We start from the raw sequence: 27,245 nt of genomic DNA on the forward strand, positions 1-27,245 counted from the left end.
ATCATGGTTGTTAAGTATAGCCATAATTGTTCCAAGTCCTTTGAAACAAACTATGCTCGTTGAGCAAGTGTACAAGTAATGCCCATGAGAAATCCAGAATAAAACGTTCTCAATTGATTTGTTAATCATGCCATTTGATGATTTTGATGTAATTCTAGGAATGGATTGGTTGACCGAGCATAGTGTGAAGCATATCTAGCTTATGTTATTAACTTAAACTTGGTTGAAAGCCAAATGACCAAGTCCAGACACTATGTGAGCTTCCAGAAGTGCTTCTAGAAGATTTGTCAGGATTTCCTCCTAATAGTGAGTTGAATCTGCAATTGAGGTTTACCCAGGTATAGCTTCCCTTTCTATTGCTTCATACCATATGGCGCCAATAGAGTTAAAGAGCTAAAAATTCAATTGTATGATCTCTTAGGCCGTGGCTTTATACATCTGAGTATATCACCTTAGGGAACTCCAATGTTATTTGTCAAAAAGGAAAAATGGTTTGATGATGCCATGTATTGATTATCGACAACTAAATAACTTGGAAATCAAGAATAGATATTTGATGTCATGAATTGATGATTTGTTCGATCAATCTAAAGGTGCATTAGTCTTCTCTAAAACTAATCTGAGATATGGATATTATCGACTAAAGGTGGAAAATAATGTTGGGCTAAAAACAGCGTCTCGTACGTGATTTGGTCACTATGAAATTCTAATGATGTCATTTGGGCTGACGAATGCTCCTATAACATTCATGGATCTCATGAACTGCATTTTCTAGCCACATTTGATAATTGTGTCGCAAAGTGTTGTGGGAAAAGCAACTGTATAAGAAACTTAGCAAATGTGAATCTTGGTTATTAGAAGTTATTTTCTAGGACATGTTATATCGGTCGGTGGAATTCGTATAGATCTCAAAAAGATTGAAGCCATTCTACAATAGAAAATCATTGAAAAATGTGTACAAAATCAACAGCTTCCTAGGCTTGATAGGTTATCATAGGAGATTTGAAAATAAATTCTCCAAAATAGCTTTGCCTATGACGAAGCTTCCACAAAAGAATGTGCCATTTGTATGGAATGACCAGTGCCAGGAGAATTTCTAAAAGCAGAAGGCCATATTGACAGAAGCGTTGATATTGTCCTTCAATCATGATTCACTGTATGCATATTGACAGTTGAAGCTGCATGAATGTAATTATCGAACACACGATTTAGAGCTAGTCGTTGTCGTGTTTGCTTTAAAGATATGAAGATACTATATATATAGTGAAAAGTATCATATTTATATGGATAATAAGAGTCTCAAATATCTCTTATCCCAAAAAGAGTTAAATCTAACATTGCGTCACTGGATCGAATTATTGAAAGATTATGATTGTATAATTGATTACCATCTTTGGAAAATGAATGCAGTGATTGATGCCTTGATTTGAAAGCCAGCATTGAGCTAAGAGCAATGTTTGCTCTGTTGATTATTGGTAATGATGACAACTTGTTAGTTGAATTGAAAATAAAGCCTGAGATGATTAATTAGATAAAAAAAGGTGCAATCTACAAATACAAAGCTACCAGAGAAATTTAAGCTTTCTCAGTGAAGAGACAATAAGAATTACAACATCAATGTGAATAATTTCTTCGATTTTATAATCGCATATGTGTACCTATTGATGCTAAATTGAAGAAATTGGTTCTGCATTAGGCTCACGATGGCTTTTTTGTTATGCATCCTAGGGTGCAGAAATGCATTGTGATTTGCATAAATTATATTGGTGGCAAAGTATGAAAAGATAAATTGTCAAGTATGTTGCAATTGGTGGATTCAGAACTTGGCGAATGCTCTCGTGATTTTAATCGTTACTTAACCTACACTTTGATAGATGTCGAATTGATATTAGAGGATCTAAACAGTTGCCCTCAAAATTAAACTTCTCACGTACGTTTGGTTCTCTATACAACTAAAACTTAAATACCCTTTTTCAAACACCTTGTTGAATTGTCTGAACTCTAATTTATTTTCTGTCGAATTTTTTGCTTCCTTCGTTTTCAGTTCTCTTTTTTCCCAGAGGTAATACTCGCTTTTCTTTTTCCTTTCATTTCATTATTATAAAATGGTTAGAACCATCAAACGATGGAGGGGCCGAGGCCAGAATAACTAAAACAAAAATCTTCAATGTCTAACCACATTTGGACCCCAAGGTCCCAACAACACTCCACCATGCACAGAGGCTTTGATGTATGAACGTAGTACCACTCAGGATGAAATACACCGGTACTTAGGATCCCGGGGCATCCTCCACCCAAACTTTTCCTATGATTTTTGATGACCACAAAGTTGTCGCTTGAGCGACAATACACATGGTTTTATCCATCCTTTAATCTTGTTGGAGGTTGGCTTCCACCTGCCATTCCATCCTTTCTTCTGTGATATGCTCAATGAGTAGGACATCGTTCTAAGGCAACTCTATACCTTTTTCTGGTAAACACTAGTGGCTTTCTTTATAAATTGTTGTATACATAACGAGTCACGAATGTTGAGCGTATTCCAAAAATTTTACCAATTGAAGGTAAAAAGACAATAAGCCTCAATTGGTAATGCCCACTTCAGTATACACCCAAGCTACGAGCCCATAATTCAGAACAAGATTTTGGATCTGTATTTAATGAAGGATAAGTATGTGAGAGTCATCTGCAAACTCGAGAATGGGTTTTTCTTTCCCACATGATGGGTCCTTCCTTAGAAAAGTGTTTGTACACAATGTCAGCCAATCAACTCCCAAGTTGCCTAGAAATAATACTAACATTTGAGAAGAGGGCATGTACTAGAGTTGGTGGAAGTTGTTTCAGTTAGAAACGTCTTTCAATATTGCCTACAAGAGTTGAGCCCAATCGATCGTCAAGCAAATGACCCCATAAATTGGTTCGCTGATTTTAATATTCCTTCTGCTTCAGTGGCCTAGCCTCATAGGGCATCTCTCTTTTTCTTCTATGACATTTGTGGACTACGTCCACACAACTAGAATCTTACATATCCTGATACTCCTACTTTTTCCTCAAGTCAGGCTAATGCTCATGTTGATGAAATAGGGTCCTCCTCAAATTCTTATATTGCACCCATTCCAGCACAAAACATGGATACCACAACTACTTTGGATGAGGCTAATGTAAAAGAAAGGGTTGTTGCTGCTCATTCAAGAAAAACAACAACTAAGAAGACTCAAAAAAGGTCAGGGTGGAAGAAAGAACCTAAGAAATTGAGGAAAGTAAACATCCACAATTAACACGACGTCAACTCAGGAAAGGGCTTGCAACATTAAAGACTCATAATTCTCTAATTCTCGTCTTTCCTACAGTTCCTACTTCGCCAGTGGAGTCTGCCCACTCAAAAGACTCCATAATTCACACAACTGTTCTTCCCCTAGCCGAGTTTCCAACAAAAATAGTACATCCAAAACAACTAGTGGTTCCTTCCAGTTCTGAACCTCCCAACATTTCCTGTGGCAAAGTTGAAAATTTCTTTCCATGGCGTGATCTATTAAGTGAGGGCCATCTTCTGTGTCATTGGGCTCCATCTTTCAGCAACAAAGTAACTCAGTGCCTCATTAGGTAAGAAAGGCTCTCACTTCCTATCTCTATTCAAATATTGAGTTATCTCCTCTATCCCTTTTGGCAAAGTCTTCACTAGTCATATCTGTGGTGTATGGGCATTGGAGTTGGGCCTTCCAAGAATCCAGTAGTCTACATCGTGCTAAGGTAGTGAGTTTAGAGGAGGTTGTAAAAGTTGGAAAATAATAATTGGCCCAGCTATACCGAACTAGTCAGATTTATGAGAATAAGATCAAGAAACTCGACTCCCATGTCCTAGCCTGGAAGGCTAAGTTCAAATATACACAGACCAAATCTATGCAACTGGAGAGGGAGAATAACTTACTGAAGGATAGGGAGTCCTCTTGTGAGGAGAAGCTTAAGGCTTAAGAAGAGTGCCACAAAGCCGAGCTAGAAAGTCTACGCCAGTCTAGTGATGAAGCTTTAAGAAAATATTAGGATGAATCTAACTGAAGCTCTACCAAGCTAAGGTCTTGCTTGGTTCTTCATCACAAGTAGCTACTGGCCCTTTAGATCTAAGTCAGCTAGATTTTAACTTCCTTCAACATATCTTTACGGAGTCTTTAAACTTTAATGTCTATCACCCCGAAGGCAAAAATTGGAAAAATTTTCAAAGGAAGTGGAAGCAATCAGTTGGCTTCTTTATTCCCATTACGCTTGAAGTTGAGGATGAAAAAGAGGACTTTGAAGGCTCTATTGATCTGGAGAAAGCCTCTAAGGAATGCCCCCAAGCAGAAGAGGTCTTTATTGATACCATTGACCAACTCGCCGAGAGAAAGAATTAAATTTTTTGTTTTGCCTTTACTTGTATTTACTCTTTTTGCTTTTATTGTAATGCCCTATCTTTTATTAATGAAATTGTTCTTTTGTTTCACAATTTTCTTCCACACCACTATATTAACAGTATAACAAAGTATCCTCCACATACACAAAATTTTATAACCTGCTTGAGGGACTAAGCCAAGTCTGGTGTATTATGCATACAGGGTTGACTCTTACTTAACTGGTAGAGGATCGGCTAAACTGAAATATCTGATATTAATAAAATGTAACACCCTCTACCCAATCCAGATATTTGATGTTACATCCTACAAACACTTTGCAAAATTTCTAAACCATCTGTGCATAATCCTTTTTCAACATACTTCATATTATTTTAGTAAAGGTTTCTGAACAAAAGAAATAAAGAAAAACAATCAGGACTACATCAGACTTTTAAGAATAAAAATTTTATAATACATTACAACACACAAGTTCGTTAAAGACAAACTCTTCTTAACGTAATGTACTATATGCCATATTCCTAAAAGTTTTTCTGTATGCATAATAACCCAACTCATTGTTTCCATGGTGCATTACTGGCTTGGTCTCTCTTGAGGAACTCATTCTTATAGCAACAACTGAAACATGAACAAAACATTTGTAAGTTTATGCGAACTTAGTGAGTTTTAACATAAAATACCTTGAAACCTTTCTAGTTGAAATCCTCATCTGAAGATTTTGGATTACCACTCTATCTTTGGTGATTACATTCCTATCTTTGGTGATTACATTCATCATATCGGATATATACTTATACGCCAACTGCTATACTTAACGTATCAACTCTCATTTCACTCATTGTCTGACTCCAGATCTTACTAGATGATGTACATATATATATTCTTTTTTTTAACAACGAAGGCACTTATCAAAAGAATATCTATACAAATCCTTCTTTCAATCAGACTTCCTCTTCAAATAAACCTTTAACAACTTTCCCTAGAATGGTTGTTCATAGATATTATTCATTGATGGACATCTACTAATTGATCTTACATTTGGTGGATTCCCATATTGAGTTTGATAACTATCAAACTACCAATCAAATCATATCCTAATTGAAACCTAAAACAAACTTATACTACTGATGAAACATTCCAGATCATTCAGAAGAATTTTAAATGTCTAGGTTACATAACTTAAGAACTCCCAAATTGATAAACGACTCAAATTCTAAATAACCCCAAAATGAGAATGATACTATTTAGGTATGGCGAATACCAGATAACTCAAATTTCAACCCTACATAGCATAGACAAACCCAATCCAATGAACACTTATACCTTTCATAACTATGAGTATGCTTATATCCTATACTAGCAAACTACTATACGGATTCCCTTTTTAGAATAAAGATACATATTTTCTTTCAGGAAACATCCCTTAAAACTCACTCAATTTCATCACAAGACTAAGCAAACCAAGTTAACTTCACACGTATCAGATCCTTATCATAGAATTATCTATCGAAAAAATCTCATAACTTACCTAGATCTTACCCCAAAGACGGATAATCAGATTCTGCCATGTAGGCATCCTCGAATACAGCACATAGGCATTTCAGAATTTGCCACAAAGACAACACAGAGTATGCCAATAAGGTTTAATAGATGTAACACCTAAAATTGAGCCTAGAAGTTTTAAGGGTATTTTAGGAATGTTTTCGACAATGGCTATTAGGAAATTAAGTCAATTTCTGAAAATGAGTTTTAAATACCTTTAATTTTTAAAATAGGACTGATTTGTAAAAGAGTCAAAACTGAGAGTTTTTATGAAGCAATTAGACCACAATTTTAAATTCAACCTAAAGACCCTATTCCTAGTTTGTTTTCACGTTAAACCATTCTCAACATTGAGTTGTCGTCCCTTCTTGCTCTCACAACTCTCTTAATCGACTTTTACTTCCAAATCTTAATTGCTTTGATTTTCAACATCCCTTGAACTATAAACCTCCATTAAAACCAAGAAAACACCCAAAAATCTTATTAATTTCATCATCTTCTTTAAGAGTGGGTTTTTTCAAATTTGCGTCAAAGCTCATTTTTCTTGCATTCAAGGTAACAGATTGTCTTTCTAATAGTTTTAAATGTTATTTAGTTCTTTAAATCAAATTATTAGCCATTAAAATGCATGTTTTAAATAAAACCCAAAAATTTGGTTGTTAATGGTGAATTTCGGGATTGTGGATTAAAATGTGGTTTCAAAGTGTTTTTCGACTTGTTTTAACATGATTAGAAGGTTTCTAAATCTACATTGAATTTTTGTTAAAAATTTCTCGCGTTTTAATAAATTTTCATCATAATGGCCAAAACTTGTCGAAAAATGTCAATACCTTAAAATTTGTAGTTTTCTATAGTTAAAAGGTTGGGTATTAGTCGCAGATGATTTTGTAGATGAACGAAATTCATTTCGTGCAAAAAGATTAAGTATAGGCTAAGATATTTAAATTTAAAGTTTCTATGTCGGAAGGTTTCAGTTAAAAGGGAACGTAGATTAGGCTATTGCTTTTTACTATTTAAGGTGAGCTAATGACTGATTGTTGATTGTATGTTTGTGTGGTTTGTCTTGTTGAAGTATTGGAGTCAATAAGACCTTCAATTAGTAGAGGCAAAGGTAAAGAAGAGCTTGTCTAAGCTTTCGGCTTTCGATGAAAGCATATTTTGGTGAGTGTTTTGGAATAGCTGCTCATAGATGATTCATTGTGTAATTGGAAATTTAGAGGTAGCCTAAACCCCTACTCTAAATTTCGAGAGTAAGTGTTCCCACACCCATGATTAAATTTGATATATGTGTGCTTATGCAATTGTAAAATATGAACATATATAAGATGCTATGACATGTGTCATAAGCTTGTGATGAATGTTGTGAAAGAGAATATGTGTTTACTACCACCTAAGCAACACATATAATCATGTGTTTACTATCTCGGCGGACTTTTACAAAAAGTGTGACGGTTTCACCCTTAAGGACTTATACATATATTCATGTCATGATTTGTCAGTTCGATTTACATATTACTGAAGGCATCACCATGAGTATTCTTATTATCATATTATGTCATGGGTCTCAGCCACATGGACTTATACATCATCATGTCGTAATCTGCTAGTCTAGTTTTCATCTTACTAGAGGCAACACCATGAGTGTATTTGTTGTCACATAATTCTATGGGTCTCGACCTCGTGGACTTACGCATATCTTCATATCGTGATCTTCCAGTCTAATTAGCAATATAATTGCCCTACCAGAGGCATCACAAAGGGATGTTTTACTTAGAAGTTACTAACCCATATTTATTTACATACCTAATTGATTCTTACTTTCTTATATCAGATCTCACAAACATACTTACCATTTAACTTTCTACTCTAGCAGTACCTTACACATATCTAATTGAACAGTTCACATGTAGAAGCCAAGATAGAGACTCATCTGATACTTACCTATAATGTAGCTTGAAGTTCCAAACTCGAGCACTCTTCACGAACCAGCAATAGTAACTACTTAAACAACATGGAACCGCTACTAAAAACTCATCAATATACAATTTGCTATCATTTCAACTACAGACGACCCCCAAATAGGGCCTTTTATTCACAACTTACTGTTTACATACTTCTTAACATCCTTACTATTTTAAAAACTTAATCATGCATAGCTATCAAACTTACCAGGAAGTGGAATATCTATTGATAAATTCAAAAACATTAGCTTCCAACTTAATAAAGGAGAAGAAAACATGTAAGTTTAAGAAGAATCAGAAAGTAATATTGAAAGAAGAAGAACCATCTAGACAAACTCTTCTCACCATAAATATATACACTCAATTCGTCCTAGTGGAACTTGACAAATGTCAATTGTATCCAGAATTTGTCCTGATAAATGGTGTACAAAATTTGAGAGAAATATAAATATGAATCTTGTACAAATATTATTTGACCAATCAACTCAGTTGGCTCCTGACCAGATCACTTTACAAACTCAATTAACACAGTGCTCAGGCAAACTGGGCGTACTATACTTTTGGCGGTAATTCACACCAAGCTTACTTTTCACTTTTCATACTCTTTTCTTAAATAACAGAATAACCTGAGATAAAATCTTTAATTACTTCTATGGTGGATACTTTACACCAAAATCTAATCCACCAGAAGGCTGTAAATGGGTGAACTACACTACACCAAACAGATAACTTCACATCCTTATGCCTTCTAATCGGATCCGCCAGATTTGGGATGTGGCAAAGAGAGCTTGATTTAGCTAGTTAATGTACCAATTTTTTCAATTGTTAAGTTTTTAGTAAGTTTCCACTGTAGAGAAATTGATGAATTATGCTTGAAATTGATAGATATTAAACTTAGATTATGAAATGACTAAATTATAAAGCTTAACAAATTGGGTTGTTAACTTTGTAACATTAGGGACAAAATTGAATAAAGTGAAAACCTGTTACGAAATTATGCTAAGAATAGAAAGTATAAGGTGCCTAATGAGTGAATGTGAAATCAGATTTTGATCTGATGCTAAATATCGAAAGATATGCTTATCTCGAGTTTAAGGACTAAATTGAGTAAAATGAAAAATATACTTGGTTTTATATTTGAATGTGAATTGGATGAATTCTGATATTATTCCATTATTAATTATCGATCGTAGGTAAAGAAAATGTCGGGTCAATGACAAGGAATGGAAAAGTGAGAGTTGCCGACGAGTGACGAGAGATTTCAATTTGTGCTTTTATGATTTGAGACCAATCTATTTATTTGCATATTCATGTCTTATTATGTGATTGAGTATCGAGGTGAGTTAATAATGGTCATATGAATTTATTTTCTACGATTGATAATGATTATCGAGATAGTGGACTGAATTGAATAAAATGAAAAGTACTATGATTTAGTGGGCACCTGATGTGTAATTGAAAATGGATTGAAACATGCTATATGATATGAGATATTTGTGTGTTTATGATGAATTGGAATGAAACTGAGAAATTGAATGTGAAATTATAAATGAATTGAATTGAATTGAAATGAGACAAATGAAAATACAAATGTGACTGATTACAAGGTATGACAGGTAAATGTAATAATTATAGGGTATGAATATGAGAATATGAATGACTATAGTGTATGATAATTCAAATATGAATATTTGATGCCCATGTGAAATTAGTAAAAGGTTAGGATATGATTGACATGCCAATAGGGTTACATGAGCGCTTGTACAAGATATTTGATGATATGAAGATTATGATAGGTTATATCAAGTTTTATTTGGTGTGGTGAAGGGATGCTTTTGTAAATTTTTATACATTTGATGCCTACTGACTTTGCAATTGAATCATGGAAGTACCATTGAGTGTTATCGCTCAGCGTACAATTTGTTCATTCCGTGCATAGGTATTAGGGAATCTCAAAGTCTCGAGGATAGATTCGACATCCAAACTGTAACTCTCAACTCAGTAAAGTTTGTATAGTTCTTTTAACTTTTGATATATGACATGTACCTAGATTTTAGATTTGGTTTTGTATCGAAATTGCCATCAAGAAATCTGAATTGGCACTGTGATTTAAGTCAAGTCCATAATTTGTTTAATGTACACTTATGAACATGGTATGAGTAGGTTGGATTGGTTAAATGGTTGAAATAGTAAAAATTGTCTTATGGTTGAGCATAATTGGATAATATTGTTAATGTATGTGTATAAATGATGTTAATGGATAGAATTAAGTATGTGTGAATGATTTAAGTTGTTGCAAGGATTGAATTGTAGTATTGATTGCTTAGGTGATGCAATTTGGTACCAAATTGACCTATTCGAAACAAGCGGTATGTCATGACGTCGAGCTTTTGTCGTAGTGATGAGAAATTGTCAATGAGTCATGTTGCGATGAGGAACCTTCAAACTTGCAACGTCAACCTGATATTTTTCAAACTTTATAATTTGATCCTAATTTGACCTTAGGTTAGCTTTAGAGCTTTCGTAAGCTCGTATAAGACCCAGAAATGATGGAAAATCATATTGAGATTGAATAATATTGTTAATAGCATATATATATAAGAGTAAATTGATTCATAGTTACTCTGGCAATGGATGTGGCATCTCATAGCTCAGACCTGACGATCGGGTCGGGAATGGGGTGTTATAAAAAAGGAATACCGAAAGCTTACGGAATAAATTCTTAGCTCAATAGACTCTAATTCAAATGAAGAAAAGTCCTCAACATTATCCATCAAAAGACACTACTTAATGATGATCATTAAGGTAAAGAAGTGATTTCTAAAAAAAAAAAAAACACCTACAAAATATCTAAAAAAAATGCCAAATTTTATAATTTTTTATAATTTTAATTATTTTTATAATTTTTAATAGTTTTTGTTCTGTTCAACACGGTCAATGTTTGGTGAGCACTAGTCAACGATAGGTCAATTGCCACATCATAAAGTCAATGTTTAGATCATCGATCAATGATGGAAACATGCAACATATTGATTGGTTGAGTTTTTTTTAAAAGCCATTATAACTTTTAGGTACTAAAATGAGTAATGAAGTAAAGTTTAGGAATTAAAATGGGACAAAAATAATTTAGTATCAAAGTGAGAAAACAACTATAGTTGAAAGGCCAAATCGTAAATAAAGCCAAAATTATATTATGCATAAACAATATTATAGATAGTAGAACCATATAAACTTGAACTATATTCATGAATAAGTTATAAATATATGTTTAATATTAAATTGAAAAATCCTTAATAAAAGAAGTAAGATGAAAGGATGTAGGAGCGACTATGAATATAACTAACCTGAATGTTTTTAACCTCCATGCAAATATGTGACTGAGGTGAATCAAACAATCATTCTTTATGGTTTTTTTTGGTAGAGTGTAAAGAAAATTAGAATGATGAAAAATTCAAGGGATAGAAAACTAGAAGGATAAAAAATTTAATTTTTCTTTTCATGGGTGTGCTTGGTAGAAGTGATGGAAAAATAAAAAGAAAATTACTTTTGTTTCCACCATTTGCTTGGTAGAGGTAAAAAATGGAATAAAAGAAATTAAAACATTTGAAATATGCATAATTTTGAAATAGCATGCACATCTCTCTCATTTTCTCTCCTCTTTACGGTTCTAAAATGGAATGATTTATTTTTATGCATTAGAATAAAAAATAATATTCCCTTTTATTTTTTTTTTCATTTTACTTTTCTTTCTGTCAAGCACACTTAAAATTCAATTTTTTTTTCCGTTTTTCCTTTCCTTCCTCCTATTCCTCTACTTTTCCTCCTAACTAAACACATCCCAAAATGTGATATATTTTCTCCTTCTATACTAAATTCCTAAATTTGTAACTAAATATATAAGACCATATCAATAACTATTTTTTTCTTAGAGGAGAAAATTGTGAAAATAAACTTCAAGTTTAAAAATAAATATCTAAAACATTTAAGTACGTTTTGTTGAAAGGAAAAACGGAAGACGAAAGCAGTTTGATATTTCACCAAATAAAATACGAACAAGTGTAAAAGATAGGGTTCTGAAACGTCCATTTTGGTGCAAGGCAAAGAGATGAGATGAGGTGAGGGCCAAAAAGGAAAAGGAAAACATCTCATTCAATCATCATATAACAATATTTAATTAAAAATGACATTCAATGCTGTTATCAAAGAGACAGCTCTAACCCTCCACCAAATCCTTTGCCCATTGGAGAAAAATCCAATTCCATTGACTTTCTTGTGTTTATCCATTCTCATCAACTATAAGTTGACGACTATCACAACTTCGTAGTGAAAGTATTGTAAATCTTAGATCATAAAATATTTAATATGGTACATGTATTTTAAAATATTTAATGTGACATCTAAACTATCAATATATGTTTTATTATGGTATTTGGTGTTAACATTGTTAACAATTGCTATATCGGTCGGTGAAAAATCGACACGTAAATTTTTTTTTCTAAATCATTACGTCCACATGAATAATATAACATTATGTAAAAAACTAAACAAAATAAATTAAAATAAAAACTTAAACATATTATTAATAAGAAAGTAATAGTAAAAGTTTACATAAGCAAAAACATCACATTCTCCATTTAAATAAATAGTCCATTTTCAAAAGATTTTAAATATTTGTCAATTAAAGGGTCATGTTGGTTTTGAGTTGGATCAATTTGGATTAGGTCAATTAAAATTTTAAAATTTTAAGTCTTCGATTTCATGTCAATTCGGGTTCCATCATTCAAGTTTTCAATTCTAGTCATTTTGGCTTTGATCATTCACAATTTTTTCTTTTCCTAATTTCAAGTTTGATCATTCACAATTTTTTCTTTTCCTAATTTCAAGTTCTGGTTATTGGAATTTAAATTATTTCATGTTGCTTTAAGATGGAGTAAATTTGGATTTAAGCTGGTTATTGCCTCTTATGACCTAATCAAATTGCAAGGAATTTGAATTGATAGTTGACATGTTTAGGCGAAAATGAATCCATAAGAGCCAATTGCAAACCTACAAACAGGGCACCTTTCAGAAATATTTTACCGTTGGATTTTCCAAGTAGTAGACTGGCCAACGGAAAACAGGCTCCCTAGTCCAGAATCCTGCTGGAAGAAACAAAGAGAGTGAGAGAGCAAAACGTATAGGATGAAAAGGCCTAAAAGGTGGAAAAGGGAAAACTCGTTTATTTCAAAAGCTGCCAGAAATTATGTTGATACTCAGATTTTCTTTTATTCTAAGTAGTTTCAAAAGTAGATTAATGATCAGCTACACTTTTATAAATCCAATCCATGTTTTGAAGTTGCTTTCGGGTCCTCAAATCATGAACCTTTATCAATCAAATTGCAAAGATTAAAGCCCTTGGTGCTCTACAAGTTGCAGAGATTGTTCCTGTCCAATTGCTAGCTTAGGTTTAGGATCGTAATTCCGATTTAAATTTTGCATATTTATATAATATTTAGATTTAAATATTAAAATTATTAGACTTTTTAGATATTCATTATCCGAATTTATTTGTTTCCAACAAGAACGGACCCTAATGCTTTAACCATAAATGTTTATCTGAAACCTTAATTATAATTTAGACAAATTAATAAAAAAACGTATAAAAAGTTAATGAAAGATATTTTTAAAATTAAATATAATAATTAATAATGAAATTATGATAAAAAAGTTTAAGGGTATAAAAGCCCTCAAAATTTTTCAAAAATCAATTAAACCCTCTCCTTTTTCTTTTTAGACAAATTAGTTATAAAAAATATAAAAAGATAGTGAAAGATATTTTTAAAAATTAAATATAATAATTAATAATGAAATTTTGATATGATGAACCTTCAACTTTACAAAAGAAAAAGAAAAAGTTTAAGGGTGTAAAAGGCCCTCAAACTTTTTTTAAAAAAGCAATTAAGTCTCTCCTTTCTTCTTTTTGCACCCAATTGAGCACTTGAACTTTCAAACTACATCAAGAAGACCCTCAAACTTCTTCAAAAAAATAATTAAGCCCTTGTTTTTTCACTCAATTGGGTTCTTGAACTTTCAAAATGTATCATAAAGACCCTTAAAATTTTTCAAAAAGCAATTAAGACCTTGCTCTTATTAAAAATTAGAAAAATTTATAAAAATAAAAATAATAAATTTTAGAAAAATTATTAAATTTTAATAAAAATATAAAAATAAAATTAATAAAATTGGATTTTTTTATAAAAATCGTAAAAATAAAAATTGTAAAATTTTATAAAAATCATAAAAAATTAACAATCCTAAATTTTTTCAATTAAAGTCATCACGTGTTGTAACATAGCGTGACATATGGCGAAAAATGATAAAAAATAAAAATCAATAAAAGTTATAGAAAAATTATAAAATATTTCTTTTTGTACAATAATTTTATAATTTTTTTACTTAAATTTATATTTCTTTACATTTTGTATAATTTTCTTACAACTTTATAAAATTTTATAATTCTATATATTTTATAATTTTTAAGATTTTATAAAATTTTACAATTTTTATATTTTAATTTTTATTAAAATTTAATAATATTTATAGCTTTTATTGATTTTAGCTTTTATAATTTTTTTCTAATTTTAATGAAAACAGGGCTTAATTGTTTTTTGGAGAAAGTTTGAGGTCTTTAACCTTCATTTAATTTTTCTCCTCTTTTAGTTTTTAAACTTGCATTGTTTGTCAAATCATCTAAAACTAGGTGAAAAAATTAAAGTTTATTAACTTTGTTGATGTGACAAGTAACATGTATGTCTCAATCAACAAAAATTAGTTTTTAAATTAAAAATTCAAAAAAATCAAAAGCAACTGACAAAATTTATTTAAAATTTAAAATTATTAAAAAGGTATAAAAATTATTAAAAATACTTTTTAATTTCTTAAAAAATTAATGTTGACATGCATGTAGATTACCACTTGGATGCCACACGTTAGCAAAGTTAACATGCATTAACTTTTCCATCAATTTTGAGTAATTTGACAAACAATGTAAGTTTAAGGGTTAAAAGAGACAAAAAAATTAAATTGATGGCTAAAATGACTTTTTGTAAAGTTAGAGGGTCAAATAAGTTATTATGCCTAAAATTAAATGCAAGAATTTTTCATTAAAAATATATTTTAAATATCTTATTCTATTAAATTTCATTTAATTTCTTTTAAATGATATTTTTTTATCGATAAACCTAATTGAATAATAAGATGGAATCATCAAAATCCCTAAATTTGCTTATATCCTCTTTATTATTTTATCAATTCAATTGTTAAATTAATGTAAAAAAGTTTATTAATATTTGTATAATTAAAGTAATATTATAATATGAATTTATTTTATAATATGACATAATAATATTTAGTATATATTATAAAAAAATAGTATACATACACGTTTAACTACATATAATGTATCAATCATTATAATAAGTAAAATATTAACGTGTAACACTTTTTATCCACCTCGATGAACAATACGAGTTGGAGGTGCTACCAAAGCACTTTTACACTTGAACCAAAATTTTCTTTTATGAAAATTACTCCTTTCACAACACATTAATACTCTTTATGTAACATCCCTTAATCAATTGTACGATACAAGTAGGAGGTGTCATCGGAATACTTTTAGGCTAGTTTATTTTCTTTTTCTTTTATAAAACTCATATTGCAACAAATATTAAAATCTTTTGGCGTTAATTTGAAAGAATATTGAACATAAATAAATTATTTTAGTTGTTTGTTAACATATTTGAACATATCAAGTCATAAAGTAAGGTTCCAAAGTTTACCGAATTAAAACGAAGTCTTTTAGGTTTGGAAAATGGTTGCTTGATCCTAATTTAAAACTTTAAAACTTTTTTATAAAACTAATAATCCTATTTTTGGACAAATAAAAGACTTTAGAGATAATTAAAAGTTATTTTGAAGTCGCTTGAGGGTGGTCGGAGGTGCCTAAGACCAATTTTGGGCCTTAAAGGGCCCTTTTTGCACAAAACATTGCAATGGCCCAAAATAGTACATGAGAGTCCGGTACCTAGGGCCTTAGGTATGGATACCTAACATTGGAATTGAATAATTTGGCATTCTTCAAATTGGGGTGTGGTACCTCTAGTGTCATGGGTTGCGCATGGGAGCACGTAACCATGACAAACTTGTGCGATCCATCGTATTTGAAGGAGGTCATTTGGTCCAACCAAACTGACCTGTTGCCTGGAGAGATTAAAAGCCTATCTCAAGAGCCTGGTAAATATGGAAAGTGATCCAAGAAGATATGATTATGTAATCTTAGAGTTCTAATTGTATACAGCTTTTAATTGTGTAATCTTAGAGTTCTAATTGTATACAACTTTTAATTGTATCCATTGATGTACTTTGATTTACACCGTTGATTTTAGGGAGGCTTAACTATAAATAGAGACCTCTCTACTCATTGTAATTCATTCAGTTGTAAATAAGAATTTTGAGAGTATTCACTCAAACTTTTCTCTCAAGTGTTCTTTCTTTTCTGTGGCTTTTGTTCATCTTTCAAAGTTCGTTCTTACTTCGTTCTTCTACTGTTCTTCGTGGGTGCCTTGAGGGAATTCTGCTGAATCCTTTATCGTTGCGAGATTAGGCTAACTTAGGTGTTTTTACTGTTGAATCCTTTATCATTGCGAGTTAGGCTAACTTAGGCATTTTTAAGCAAAGAAACTGCCTAGGGCCGCACGGATCGCGTGGAAAAACTCTAAGTCCGTGACACTAGGCCAGGTATCAATATCTTTTCCCTAAGGGTTCAAAATTGCCCTTAAACACCCCTGTTTCAACCCCAAACAATATCAAATCATTCCAACAGAAATCAAAACATTATAAATCAAAATTTAAACTCACTTGGGAACAAAAACATGTCATAAACTTATTCAAATTGGAATTGTCACACCTGGTTTTCTTTAAGTTCAAAAATTAAGGAATAATTGGGAGGTTTAAATTGAAAGAAGACGTAAGTTGGCAGCCTCTACTAAAAAATCAGGAAAAATTTAGTGGTTGATTTGGACATAGTTAAGTTCCAATTTTGGTTCGGTTGGATGAGAACTAGATGGTTTGTTAGTGAGAGACAAAATAACTTGGAACTTTGAGCTGTAGTAAAGGTGAGTCCTTATCCTGACTCATGCATGTTAAATTTACAATGGAAAGTCTTATGTTGATGACATCTCAATTGTTTGGTAAGTGTGTGAGATATATAAGTTGTACTATATTTGTGGCTAATTTTTTTAGCTTTGTGGGAGATGAATGGATAATGTATATATATGTGAAAATTAGCTTACTAGATAGTGAGTAATTGATCTATTACATTAGTTAAAAAGGAAAATTTGACGATATGAGAATATGTAATGATACGCATAAATTCAGGTACTCAGGACGAATTCAACAAGTAAGTGAAAATTTATAAATTCATACGACGAGGAAGTGAAAGATTGTGAGTATATTTAGCCAAGAAAACCCTAATAAACGACTCGAGAATAACAACTTGAAAGTTTAATTTAGATGAAATTTTACAACTTGGTTTACTACGGTTAAAAGTGTATATGTTCTGGTAATACCTCGTACCCTATTCCGGCATCGAATACGAGTAATGGGTGTTATATTTAGTGGTACCAGAGCTACGATTTAATCAGTTTTCAGATCGAACATAGCATATGTGAGTTTAGCTATACATGCTATGTTATTACTCGTGATGATGTGATATCTCCGGGCACTAACGAAATTGTTTTGTTAAAACAGAGATGATTTTCAACTGAGTTATTTTTGATAATGGTGAAAATGATATTAAAATAAATGAAATATGTTCATGTTATGTTGGAATTTGGAAAGGTAAGAATAAAAAAATTCGTGTTATGAATGTGTTCATGCATGAAAAGAGATGATCATAAAAAAAATTATGTTGTGATAAGCTCATCCGAGAATGTTGGTGATTGTATGATGTTATGTGCTCAACATATTTGATTAAGTGAATATGGTAAGTGAATTTACTTAAATAGATGGAATGTGTGTTTATGTATATCTACTTGAATAAGTGAAAGCAATATGTGGATATGGTAGAATCTTATGTTTAATTGTTAAGTTAAAAATAACAAGGTATTTTGTTTTATGTCTTTACTATTAAATCATGAATATTATAATAGTGTGAAAATTGAATTGGAAGATTAAATCGAGTAGAACGCAAGAATGAGTACTTTCGTTCAGTGATATGTGATTTCCGTATAAGACCATATTTGGGATATGGCATCAGTGTGATATGTGCTACTGTGTAGGACCATAGCTGGACTTTGGCATAGAGAAAACGAAGTACTCAATTCTGTAAGACGTTCTCTAATTGAATAAATGTCGGTAAGTAAAATAGAAGCTAAGTATTGAAATTTAATTAGATATTAATATTGAGCTCAAGTAAGTAAATTCATTGTGTGAAATTATGGGTGACAGAAAATATTCATAATAGATAGATGTGTTAATTTACTTGAAATGAACTACGTGGTTATGATGGTGTTACATTGATAATAAATGCAAAGTCATATATATATGTATCTATGAGAGCAAGTTAGAATCTTTATGACCTCACCATCACCCCCTTTATCGATATTGTTTTATGACGAAAATTATCTTGATGAGACAAATATATTTTTCAATTGAATTAATTACGGCGGTATAGAAGTAAACACTTAAATGTTTGAGTGAAATGTATTGATTATGAGTTGAAACTCATAAAAGTATGGATCAAAGAGTATAACATTTTGTTATTGATAAATGTTATAATTATATGGACACATGAGTTGTGATATTTGGATTATGATGCTATATAGAAATTTCGATTGTGAATTAGTGGTTTGAGTTGGAATATGAGTTATGTGTTGAGAACAAAAGTGATTAAAAGCAAATGTTCATTAAATGCTTTGAGAATGTGAAATTAGTAATGAATTGGTTATTTGTGATAGTATTTGTTAAGCGTATTTATGTGCAGGATAAATTTGAGGCTTTATTACACTCACCCCCATATCAGTAAAATGTTACAATAAAATTTGTAAGATTTTGATTGAATAAGCTTATGGTGCAGTGTTACAGAAGTTTGTGTACGAAAGATTAATAATGTGATCAGAAAAGTGAATGAATTAGCAAATGAAGACAATATAAAGAGAGAGAGAGAGATATTGGATAGTTCTAAAAACTACTAAGATTATGCAAAGTTACTATCACAAAAGAAGTTAAATCCGAATAAATGATTTATTCAGGTATGATATTTAAAGAAAGAACTAACCAGAAATTTGTCTAGATCAATTTCTGTCAGTAAAGAGATAATGTGAAATTTTTTAATGGCAGAATTAGACAGTGGAATAATATTTGTATGGTATTGATAGCCGAGTACAATGGCTATAATTGGGTAGTTACTATGATTTCTTTTGAATATTCTGTCTATACGATTATCCTCGGAATTATATGTGACTGTTTAGTTCAGAAAGAATTCTTTTCGTATGAGAATATTAGCTAAACATATTAATAGATGAAGGTATTATTGGTCTGTTTGGGTTATGTCCGACATTGTCATGTCTTTTTTCTGGTATTTATTTCCTTGTGAGAATATGAAAATCGACGGTAAAGTTTGTATAAGGCTAATATTTTGTTTCTACTGGTTATTGTTCTGTTGAATATACGTGAAGATTATATTGCTTTTGTTACTTTGAATTCTAATATCTATGAAAGATATTGATCTTTTTAGACATCTTTTGGGATATCATCGAAATTGATATTATTTTATATAATGGTAGTGGCTTCTATATAATGATATCTCGGGTTATATGAGTTTGAATATATCTACGGATTTGAAATAAACTTTGAGTATATATATAGATTGAGGTTTAATCTGGAAAAAGAATTTGTATTCTTGATGACTTGATACAGAATTATATCTATCGTAATGATTATAATTGAGAAATGTTGTGGTAAATTAAAGTAAATCTGATTATTGAAGCTTTCTTTTGCACGAAAATATTGTCAACTGAAACATCTGTTATGATTCAGCCTGAGTTGAATAAAGAGTTATTGATTATCAACATAAGTTTATGAAATGTTTGAAGAGTGTTCTAGTGAAAGAGTGTACAAAGGTATTTTGTGATTTCTTATAGTTAAAGCTGAAGGAAAAGAGTTATGTGACATATTTGATGACTATAGGGGTTTAAAAGGTTTAATGTCAATGAAAAATCTAAAGTTATGTCTGAATTTGAAATGTATTGAGTGGAAGCAAATCATTAAGCTACTTTTGATAAGATTTTCGGGGACGAAAATCCCTAAAGGGGAGCAAGTTATAACAACCCGATTTTAAGCCTAGTCGGAACAGTGGTTTCGGGACCACAAATCCGATGAGGAAAAATTTATTTCTTATTATATTTTTATGGTCTAAAATTTCACGGAAAGATTTCCTGAAAATTTCGTTTGAAAATTTTGACGTTTGAGCACTCAATTTAATCAAAAGGGCTAAATTGTAAAAAGTGCAAAAGTTGAGTTCTAGAAGTTAGAGGTGTCAAATTGCTATGAAATTTTAAACTGGAGGTCCTTAAATGGTAATTAGTCCATTGGTTATGTTATCGACAAAAATGGACATGAAATAGGTGAAATTGGATATTTTTAAGTTAATGGCATTTTGGTAATTTGGTAATTAAAACAAATTAAAAAGACAAAATAAGGCCAAAATCATCATCTTCTCCATGAGTGCTGGCCGAATATCATGTGGACTCCATGGCTAGGGTTTGTTCATTCTTTCAAGCTTCATGGTAAGTCCGTTCTAGCCCCGTTTTTTTTGTTCTTTATATTTTTAGAATCCCGGTAACTTGCTTAAGTTATTTCTATCCTTAATTCGAGCTAGAAATTATGTTTGAAAAATTACCCATAGATGAAAAGTGTGAATTTTGATATTTCATGATAGAATATGAAGCTTAGAATAATGTTAAACGATTTTTGCTAAATGATTTTCAGCGAAAACGAGTGAAACGGTATAATTGTTAAAAATTATTATTGTTCATAAGTGCACTTAAGAGTAAGAATTTGATGTTTCTATAGAAGGAAAAATTGTTCATCATGTCATAAAACATAAGAAAAAGGAATAAAATTTAATTTCCGAGCCTAGGGGTAACATCGTAATTTTGTGAAACTTTAGGGGCAAAAATGTAATTTTTCCAAAATGTGATTTTTGGACTGGATTGAATAATGTGAGTGTAAAATAAGTTAAATGTGTTATCATAAGTCAAGAAAGACAAGGAATTGACTTTGATTAGTGAAAAAGAAAAAAATAAGAAAAACTGAGAAATTTCGCGATTGAATATTCGGAATAAAAATGGATACGAATGAAGTGACAAAAATGAACACATGTGTGACATGGAATGTGTGTAGGTCACTATGTGAAAGTGAAAGTGATGGTCATGTGTGTAGTACTATGTGTAGGCTACTACGTGTACCGGAATGAAAGGTCGCATGTGTAGTACTATGTTCAGGCTACTATGCGTACCGGATAGCTTCGATCACGTGTGTAGTACTATATGCAGGCTACTACGTGTATTGGATATTAATGGTCACGTGTGTAGTACTATGTGCAGGCTATTACGTGAACCGAAAAGTTTGATCACGTGTGTAGTACTATGTGAAGGCTACTACGTGTATCGAATGATAATAGTTAAATGAGTGGTACTGTGTGCAAACCACCGAATGTTCGCTATTATATCGACATGTTTAACGGGATATGAGAAATTGCAAACCAATAAGAATATGTGATTGAAATGCGATGAGTTGCAAAAGAGTCACTGGAGTGATGAAGTTTTGTACCGTGCTTACAAAATAAATTGTTATAGTGTTATGTGAATGAGTGAATTTGAAACAGAATAGATTTGGACAGTGACAGTGATGTTAGTTTGAAAAATCACCAAAAATTATAAGAATTGGTTTAGTGGTTGAGTGAGACATGGAATTAAAGCTTAATGATTCTATTTTTACATAAAAGAAACAAAGTAAGAAAAAGAGTTATGCATTTTGAGATATTTGAATTTTAGTGGGGTAGGGTCGGATTGATTTTAGAATCCCCTGTTTTGAATTTGGAAAATAATAAAAAATTGTAAAAAAATAATTATGAGTTATAATTTATATTATTAGAATTATTAATGAGTCTATTTTCAAATGAAATAAACGGAAATATCATTTGAAATCAGACAATGAGATAATTCATTTTTAGTGAAAAGAGGTCAGAGATGTTGAGCAGTGAAATAGGGGAATATTTAAAGAATAAAATTTACTAATTTACCAAGTCAAAAAATTCTGAAAATTTTATGGTAAGAAGGCATATGACTCTAGTTTTGGGGAAATTAACAGAACTTAATTTGGAGATTTGTAGCTTCGGATAAAAATGATTTAGTGACTCTGACTCAAATAGACAGCTTTGAATTTAAATATAAGTGAATAGTGAAATTATGTATAATGCTAATTAAGCATGTTTTATACATAAAGGATGTGGAATGGAGAGGAGGAGGAGGATAATAAAATTTATGAATGAATTGTGTATAAATGGTCATATACCCGATTATAATCGGTAAATGTTAAATTGAATGGTAAATATGTATTGATCTTGAAGGACTATTGCGGTATTGAAAAGCAGTTGATCAAATGTTTAAGAAATTTAGTCATGATATTTATATGTGTGAAAATAATGATATATGGATGATTATATCATTGAGGTTGCATTGATTAATTACATTTATGTGATAGAAATGTCAAGAACATTTGTCTTTGATATGTGATGATCATGTAATGCCATGAAAATTTGTTTATTTGTGTGGTTTAAAATGCATCTATATTTTGTTATATAACTTATTTTGTAATCTATTTGACAAATGATAAAATTTAATTCGGTTACTATGTGAGGTGAATTATGATTTTTTGAAGCATATCTATATTCGGCAATAATGGATAAAATATATTTATGTCATGGGTGAATGGTTAAACACTTGGGTTAGTATAAAGTGTATATTTAGTAAGGTTTGTTGGAAAAGAAATAACAGGTTTTGGTTTATATCGAATAGAGAAAATTTGTACTATCTTTGTGGCTAATTTTGTTATCTTTGTGGCTAATTTTGTTAGCTTTGTGGGAGATGAATGGATAATGTATATATATGTGACAGTTAGCTTACTAGATAGTGAGTAATTGATGTATTACATTAGTTAAAAAGGAAAATTTGACGATATGAGAATATGTAATGATACGGATAAATTCAGGTACTCAGGACGAATTCAACAAGTAAGTGAAAATTTATAAATTCATACGACAAGGAAGTGAAAGATTGTGAGTATATTTAGCCAAGAAAACCCTAATTAACGACTCGAGAATAACAACTTGAAAATTTTAATTTAGATGAAATTTTACAACTTGGTTTACTACGGTTAAAAGTGTATATGTTCTGGTAATATCTCGTACCCTATTCCGGCATCGAATACGGGTAAGGGGTGTTACATAAGTTACTGCATGAATAAGATGATGTGTAATATGTATGCTTATGAAATCAAGTATGGTGAGTACTGATTAGTTAGGTGTATGAAATGAAACTAGGTAAGTGTATTATGGGCTAAATGAGAAAAACATCTAATTGTGATGCCTCTGGTAGGGTAGGTATGTTGCTAACTGGGCAGACAGATCATGATGACAATGAAAACACTCATGGTGATGCCTTTCGTGATATGTAAATCAGACTGACAGATCACGACATGAAGTTATGTATAAGACCATGTAGGAGAAACCCCATGACAACCTTTGAGATAATCCGACTGGACATGGCCAACTGCGCGCATGATTAAAACAATGAATTTATACAATATTTTTTAAAGCCCGGTTTTACTACAAGCGTATTGTAATATTTATAGTGTCACAATGAAACACCCAAGTATTCCAAGGATCGAACTCAAAGGAAGAGGCGGTTGAGCAATAACTAGCATACACAACAGAGACTAAGTGGCTACTAATACGATTTTATATTACGGCGATTCATAAAAGATAAGTTTGCAAGAAAATTAAATATTCTACTTTAGGAATTAAATTGGAAGAAATGTAAACTAGAGGGACTATCTAGAAAATGACTAATGGGGGTTGGTTAACTTCGATGTGGTTCACCAAATGTTGGACTAGGGACATAAATCGCGTAAATTACCAAGTGGCTTCATTTTCTCTCTAAAACTCAATTTTACTGACTTAGACGGATTAGGTTCGTTTCATCTTCTAATCTCATCGGTTAATCCGGGACTAATGAACAGGTGCACGACAAAATTACCTTCTGGTCTCACTTTATCTTAATATTCTCTTAAGGGTGTCACTACCTAAGTTCTTAGTTCTATTCAAATTAGTCCAATTTGTCACGGTTTAGTCCTTTGTGCAAATATTTTAGTTTATCCACATCTCCATCAACCAACCTCCTTAAGGGTTTAGCTACACATGTTCAAAGTCAAGAAAAAAAAACTTAATAATGGAAAATAAAGCAACCATGAAAGTAAAGCTTGAGAAAAATGTGAAAGTTGAGATTTTTATGCAAGAAAACTTAAATAACATGAAACCAAAAGCATTTAAAAATAAATCTAAAGCAAGAAACATAAAAGGAACAAGTTTTAACAAATTTGAAGTAAAATAAACTGAAATACATTAAACTAAAACTTAAAGAATCTTAAAAGCAAGGTACAATGATTGAAAATGTAAATAAACCTTAGTTACAATGTTAACTAACATAAAAAATCAAGAACAAGAAGTAAATGTAGAAAAATGAACTCTAATCTAAGGTAGAAGAGAAAAAATAAAAACCCTAGAAAAGTGTAGAGAAAAACTAAAGAGAACCTAGAAAGAACTAAACCTAAAACTAAGGTTCTGTTTGATTGGTGGAAAATATTTTCCGGAAAATATTTTACGGATTTTCCAGTGTTTGATTGGTGTAAAATGAAATCCTAAGGGAAAATGTTTTACAAACACGGGTAAAAAAGGCCCCAATTTATGGAAAACGTCTTACCGATTTGGAATCAGTAAGATATTTTCCAGAATTTCCAGCGTTCTCCCTTCTCTACACTCTCGTTCTCCCTTTCATTCTCCCTTCTCCTCTCTACACTGATCTGGTTTCGTTCTCCCTTCTCCCTTTCGTTCTCCCTTGATCTGGTTTCGGGCTCCTTTTCCCCCCTTGATTTCTTCTTCCTTTTATAAATTGATTTGGGGATTTTCTGCTTGTTTTTGTCTGAGATCTCTTGCTTGGGTTTTCTGCTAGTTTGGCTGTGGTGTTTGGCTTGTCTTGGGCAGACTTTCTTCGCAGACTTGCTTTAGAAAGGTATATTTTCTTGTCCATAGTTTTGTGAATCGGTTTCTGGGTTAGTTCCTTTATGTTATTGGTTTCTTGTCCATAGTTTTGTGAATCAGTTTCTTGTCCATAGTTAGAGAGATTTTGGCCCCTGTTTATGCTGAATGTCACCTCTGCTTTCACTGATCTGTGCCTACAGTCTTCTGTAGTTACCACTGTATTGTTGGTCGCAGCTTAGATTTTAATCCATGCTTTTGATGTTCTAACAGCATCAAATGTAGTCAAATGTAGTTTAATCCATGGTTTTTTCGTTGGTCGCAGTTTATTACTTATCTAGTTAGAAGTTAAATTTGTTAGTATTTGATGCTAGAGAAAATGGCTTCCTTTGATACTGGCAGTCTTATAGACCATGTGCTGCAATAAGAGGACATAAACTCCAAGGGTTTTTGTTGATAAGAGCCTGCAACTCATTGTAAACAACACCTTGCAAATGAAAATGAGTCATAGCCTCATAAACATCAGTAGGAGTAGAATCTGACAAACAAACTACCTTGGTTCTTTCGTATAATTTATTTCTTTACATGTTGGCGTAGGCAATTAAGAACCTTGTTCTTGGAAGACAGCTCAATTATTGAGAAATATGGTCGATGGATTCATGAGATTGCGATGAATAATTCAGTTCTTGAGACTTTAAACTTTTACATGACGGATCTTGTAAAAGTTGGTTTTGAAGAATCCAACTTATTGCCAGAAATTGTCGTAATTTGGTCTCTGTGAAAATTAGTGATTGTGAAATTTTAGATCTCGTCGGTTTCTTTCATGCTGCTGCTGTTTTAGAAGAATTCAACGGTGGTTCTTTCTACGACCAACCTGATGGGTATGCTGCTGTAACATTCCCCTCGAGGTTATGCCATTTGGGTTTAACCTACATGGGGAAGAATGAAATGCCAATTGTGTTTCCTTTTGCACCGTTGTTTAAATAATTGGATCTCCTTTATGCATTACTCAACACAGAAGATCACTGCTTGTTAATACAAAGTTGCCCAAACTTGGAAGTTCTCAAGGTTGAATCACAAAACCATTGTCCGTATTCTATTTTTTTTCATTATGTTCTTTAATTATCAAACATATGTTTTCTGAGTGGAAAAACATATTAATAGTAATTAATTACATTTAATTACTTAATTTTTTCATAAATTTTTCATTTGCTGAAGTCCTATATGAAGTCCTTAATTAAAGTCCTATATGATTTATTTGCTGAAGAGTGAGCTTCTGAAATCTGTATATGTTGAAATCTGAAATCTGTATTTGGTAAAGGTTCCCATGGAATTATTAGACTTTTAATTTTTAATAAGGATTTTACTGCATCATAGCTGCATCATAGTTCTATTACCTGCATTCCCCCATTTATGTTTCAATGCGCGAGAGAAATTTTGTCACTTTGTGTTCTATACCTTGTCCTTGTGTCATCAACTTTTGGATCTTTATGGACTCGATTTAGAACTGGAGTTTTCACATGAAGAAATATAATTTTCTCTGCTGAAAGAAATTTTAAAGCTTGGTATAGATGTAGTGGTGTCTGATGCATTTTCCTCCATATTTTTTGAAATTCTTGGGCGCATTTTGAGACTTGGAAGTCGTTCTTTCGGGTTTTTGTACTGAATCGCTTGTGGATGAAATACAAGAAACGCCACGAGTGCTCAAATCTTCCAAACTAGGCACTAACTTGAGGGACTCAAGCTTCTTCCTCAATAGTTTGAGCCTCTTCTCAGTCTTGTTCATTACTTTGGTCTATTCTTTGAGTTTTTTTCATATATATATATATATATGAAGCTTGTGTTGTTTCTTATGGGATAAATTTTCGTTTAGGGTTAATTTTAGAAGTTTAAAAATCCAGATTCCGGTTTCAATGTTAATGGCATTGATTATTATGTCAAATCTTGAGAAATGAAAATTTTATCAGGAACTCATGTGATACAAAATGCATCAAATATGTATGGAAC

The 27,245-nt window shown here is 31.6% G+C and overlaps 1 long non-coding RNA gene across 1 annotated transcript; it reads left to right on the plus strand.

Annotated features, from left to right (window-relative positions):
* The first annotated feature begins 24,832 nt into the window (after positions 1-24,832).
* On the plus strand, positions 24,833-26,455 carry LOC105785506 (uncharacterized). Its single transcript, XR_001131041.2, has 2 exons — positions 24,833-25,272; positions 25,836-26,455. It is a non-coding gene; the product is annotated as an uncharacterized LOC105785506 (long non-coding RNA).
* The last annotated feature ends 790 nt before the right edge of the window (positions 26,456-27,245 follow it).

This window comes from Gossypium raimondii, chromosome 1, assembly GCF_025698545.1.
Source record: "Gossypium raimondii isolate GPD5lz chromosome 1, ASM2569854v1, whole genome shotgun sequence".
Classification (NCBI taxonomy): Eukaryota; Viridiplantae; Streptophyta; class Magnoliopsida; order Malvales; family Malvaceae; genus Gossypium; species Gossypium raimondii.